Genomic DNA, 5,086 nt, shown 5'->3' with positions numbered 1-5,086 from the left:
GTATTTTAGATCCAAGCATGGGTGAGGCTAGCAAGTTTTAGTCCCTTTACTTTTAATCATGGGACTAAGAGCATGGTTAATAGTATAGCCAACTGTTGGCTATAAGCCATCTTATAGTCTATTTTATAGCTAGCTCGTACAATAGTTAGCTATAAAAGAGTACTACTTTTATCATATATGGCGCATCATTCATTCTCACAAAGCACCTAGGAGCACGTGTTAGAACTGGCTCTTCACGAAGAGTCCGCTTCCCTTCTCTCTTCTCTTCTCTCTCATCCAACTCATCAAAAATATAGTATTTTAATCTTTACAGCCTGACCTTATTGTACTTGTTTTAAAACGTATCCAAGCACCCTGTTATAGCCAGCAATTGGCTATACTATTAACCATGCTCTTAAATGTTCCAAGTAGTAATGTAAAGTTATGCATTCGTTCCAAATTTTGCTTTCCAAGAACGACTAGCAAGAACTTGGTTGCAACCTCCAAGAATTGGGAAGGGGAAGGACGAGCGCCTGCGTGTCGTAGCAGTTGTGGTAGGAAGTGTCCTCGCCGAAGGAGAAGACGGCCGGGAAGGCGTCCTCGCCGAAGGAGACGACGTCGCTCGTGCGAAGAGGAAGCGTTGCCGTCGGCCTAGGCCATGAAGCATCCCTCGCCCCTCCAGACGCCGGCGCGCCTGCTCGCGCCGCACCCGGTGAGGTTCTTGGCGGACGACACGAGGCACCCGGCCGAGGCACTCCCTCGGCGCGGAGCCGCCCAGGCAGATGCCGCGGGCGAACGCCTCGGCGCCGTCGGAGCGAAGGGTCGCGAGCCCCGTCGGCGCGGCAGCTGCGGGCAGCGCGGCCAGGACCGGCAGGAGGCTGTCGAGGAAGGCAGCGGCGCCGTCGTCCGAGGAAGGGGCGGGGCGCAGTCGACCACCGCGTAGCCGGTCGGGACGCGCAGCTGCAAGGCACCAGCGACCAGCAGGAGGAGCGTGAAGAGGATGGCGGCGAGGATGGCCAAGGTGGTGAGCGCGCAGGCGAGCGTCATGGACGCGACAACTGCGCGCGCGGTGGCCATGCGAGTGAGCCGGCCGGTGGAGGAGACGCCTTCAGAGCAAGGGAACCACCGGACCAGGTTCATATGCACCGACCGGATCGGGCTGGTTGTTTGCGTGGAGCCGTGGAGGAGAAGCTGAGCAAGGGAACTACGCGCTTTCCTTTGCCATGCAATACGGTGTGGATGTGTTCCATCCATAGCTAAACTCTGGATACCTGGGGCACAGTAGAAAGTCTGAAAACGGTATGCGCGAAAAGAGTGGTCGAAAAGAGTGGTCTGGCGACGGGTCAGGCGACCTCGTCGCTGGCCACATCAGGAAACGCCGGCGACGGGAGTTTCAGGCCTGGAGGGCGTTTCTGGGTGTTGGCTGACAGCGACGATGAGGAGGAGGCCCTCGCCACCGACGGTGAGCTTTCTCTCAGCGCTTCACCTACACCTTCTGATCGTATTTGTAAAGCGTTTCAGGATGGATTCTCGGAGGAGGAGGCCGCCGAGATCGTAGACGAACTGGTTCCGACGAATGATCGACAAGGACTGCATGATGCGGACAGGATCAAGGTCGCCAGGAGGGTTGCCCGTCAATCATTGGCGTCTTCTGTGCGGCCGTGGCAGGGTCCTCTGCCTAAGGTCAGTTTACCGAAACTCACTTTGTCAGATTTTTTGTCCACGCCGTGGAAGATAGTCAGAAACAAGAAACAAAGGAAGAGAGCTGCTGTGTTGACGGCGATGGCGAGGCCGCCGGCGAGTCAGATCCCATCGGCATATATCAAACTCGTTGAAACCGTCGTTGGGCCTAGTAACGTCAGAACAAAATACGCAGGGGCTGGACTTAAGTCATACTGGGTATATGGCCCAGTTAAGAGTCCAGGCTTTTTGCAATAATAACAATCACGAGGCATCCGATGCTATTACGTTTTCACAACAGCCTGGTACCGCTGCTGTCTCTCTTTTGATTGAGGCCCAGGCTGGGGCTTTGTTGCCTCTCGAGGGAAACAACGATCCCGACCCTGCCGTCTCTGTCGAGGGAAAGAACGATCCCGACCCTGTCGTCTCTCGTTCGATCGCGAGGGTGTCTAGGGTTGGCTTTCCTCGCTTGGGTCCAGGAAGGGCGCCGCAGATCCTCCCTCTTCGTTCTGTTGCTATGTCAGGGAGGGGAGCGTCGCAAGCGCAGCCACCGTCGGGCCAGGCTGACGCTACTGGGGAGCTAGGGAAACAATTGGGAACCAGCAAGGGCTCGAGCCACGGGCCCAGGCAGCCTGCGACTGCTGCTGCTAAGCCGCCGGTGCCTCCTGCGGCCGCGGGATCGCAGGCAGGGCATGACGTCAACAGGTTTCAGCCGCGTGGGCGTTGGGGCGATGACGGCGTTCATGCGTACGGTCCTGGACAGCACCGAGGATCCTCTTCGGCTGGAGGGGGCCGCGGCTATGCATGGCAGGCTACTGCTGCTAATGGCCAAGGGTTCTCGGGGCCTCCCGGGAATTTTGTGCCGGGGCCGGCTGGCCCTAAGAGGGGTGGTTTCCGTCAGAAGTGGGGAGGTCGCGGAGGTGGCAGGCACCCTCGTCCTCCGGTGCCGCATGCGACTGCTTCTGGGACTGATAGCGAACAGCGGCAGCATAATAAGGGCATAGCTGATGGTGCTCTTGCTTCGTCGGACAAAGGTGGGGGTGATCGTCCAACTAAGTGGGCGCGAAAGAAGGAAAAAATGACTTGTTATCGTTGTGGAGAGAATGGTCATTTTGTGTCTGAATGCTCGGCGGATCTTTGTGAGTTATGTCTCAAACCTGTTCATGGTTCTTCTGTGTGCCTCCTTTTGACTGGCCAGATGCCCCTTATGGCTATCTATGGAGTATGCTCCGAGGAGCTTATGTTCTTTGAGTCTCCTGCTTTGACGTCGACAGTGCATGTGCCAGATGCGGCTCTTATTGGTATGGTTACTGTCGCTAGTGGGAGGGTGACTGTGGATCAGATTGTGCAACAACTGCGGGATCTTGTGTCGGCAACTTTCTATTCGGAGCCTATTGCGATTTCTGAGACTGTGTTCAAGGTGGTGTTTCCTTCCAAGGAGGAGTTAGCACGGTTGCTAAAGTTCGGCATGTGTAGAGTGCCTAGCACGTCGTGTATCCTCGAGTTCGATGTATGGAAGGATGATGAGCCTCAGGGGGTGCCTCTGGATCAGATTTGGGTTCGTTTTTCTGGAGCTCCGTCTAAGGCGGTTAATGACTTCTTGGTTGCATGGAGTTTTGGGTCACTTATTGGAAAAACTGAGAAGGTTGATATGGCGTTCATGCGTAACAATGGAGTTGCTCGAGTTCTCGTTAGTGTCATAGATAAGGGGCTGATTCCGGATGAAGTGCTTTGGACTTATGGGGGTAGAAGGTATACCCTTAATCTTGAGGTCGAGAGCACTTCTATATCAGTTGACGGGGTGTTGGACCCTGATGTGGATATGACTGACAGAGATGGTGAGGATAAAGATGGCACGTCGGGGCCTTCAGATTCAGCCAAAGGCGACTCATTGCCACAGGCGCCTTCACCTGGGTCCGCTACACCAGCACTGCTAGCAGGTTCGGGGGGACCGGCCCCTGGTCGGGTGGCATCTTCCTTAGCATGTGATGGTGTGGCATCCTCCCCGCTAGCGCAGCTGCGCTTTGGTTCAGTTCAGCCGGCTTCGATGTCGTCGTATGCTGATAGGTCTGGGCTGCCAGTTCAGGATATTGACCGGAGGCAAGTGAAATTTTCTTTCGCTGGGAAACTACCCGTATGTGCTTCGTTGCAGCCGTCATCTCTAGCTGAGGGACTTCCAGCGATTTCTTTCGATCACTACCTCAGTCGGGCTAGGCTTGAGGAGGCTTCGGCTCCGATACTGATGGCCAGCCTATGGGCTGAGGGGGAGGGAGGCGTTGTGGTACCTCCTCACGCATCGGAGTCTGAGACGTTTGTGGCAGAGGGAGATAACTCAGAGAGGACACCGTTCACTAATGAGGATGTCATCGCTTTTGGCGGTATACCAGATCCTGCGACACTGGATATGAGGTCTAGTCAGCGGATCCAGGAGCAGCCAGATGTGGATGACTTGCAGTTAGGACGTGCGATGCGAGTTGCTAAAATGAGGGATGTGGAATCTTCAACAGGTATGTCGGTTAATTTGAAAAATTCCATTCTTCATTTTTTTCCCTGCTGAAATTATTGATAAGGCAACTGCTATTGGGGTATCTCTTGGTAATTCTAATGCATAAGTTGCGAAATCTATTAATGATTTACTTGATTTAGAGGTAGATAGGGCTCTTGATATTGTTCGAAATTTGGCTGCTGTTAAACCGATGACAGATGCTGAGATTAATGACCTTGGCGGGCTAAATTCTCTATGTGAGAATCTTTTGCCGAGTGATGAGCCTAAGATGGGAGGGGATTCTTCTCTAGATTTTAGTTTGGATCCCGAGTTGACTCGTATAACCGAGTCCGATAATCCTGGTTGTATGGACCAGGAATTCGGGGAGAAACCGAAGCGGACTTGGAAAAGGAAAATTTATCCGGTCTCTGCAATTCGCGGAAGTGCTCGATTTAAAACTGCTAAAAAATTCTACGATGAAAGATGAGAGGAATATTTTGGAATAGCAAAGGTCTATGTGACTTGGCTAAAACCAGATTCCTTGCTGACGCAACGATTGAACATAAGCTTGACTTTATCGCCATTATGGAGACAGGGCGTGATAATTTTACAGCTCAGTTCCTAAATTCTTTATCGGCAGGGGTCGATTTTGATTGGCACTGTCTCCCTCCAAGAGGAAGATCCGGAGGGATCTTACTTGGAGTAAGATGCGACACACTTCAGGTTAGGGAAGTCGTGTTTGGTGATTTTGCAGTTAAGTTTAGGATAGCTCCAAAAGTGACGGTTTTCGCTGGTCTCTTGTAGCGGTATATGGGGCGGCTCAACCGGAACTTAAAGCTGATTTTCTTGCAGATTTAGTTCTAATCTGTGATGAGAAATTACCACTTCTGATTGGGGGTGATTTCAATATTATTAGGTGGGCTCATGAAAAGAACAATGACA

At 52.9% G+C, this 5,086-nt stretch overlaps 1 pseudogene; it reads right to left on the bottom strand.

Annotated features, from left to right (window-relative positions):
• Positions 1-291: 291 nt before the first annotated feature.
• LOC123440324 lies at positions 292-1,244 on the bottom strand (annotated as a pseudogene).
• Positions 1,245-5,086: the final 3,842 nt, after the last annotated feature.

The sequence above is a fragment of the Hordeum vulgare genome, chromosome 3H, assembly GCF_904849725.1.
Source record: "Hordeum vulgare subsp. vulgare chromosome 3H, MorexV3_pseudomolecules_assembly, whole genome shotgun sequence".
NCBI classification, from domain to species: Eukaryota; Viridiplantae; Streptophyta; class Magnoliopsida; order Poales; family Poaceae; genus Hordeum; species Hordeum vulgare.
Note: the sequence above shows the minus strand (reverse complement) of the source record. Positions and strands in the feature narration are given on the sequence as shown.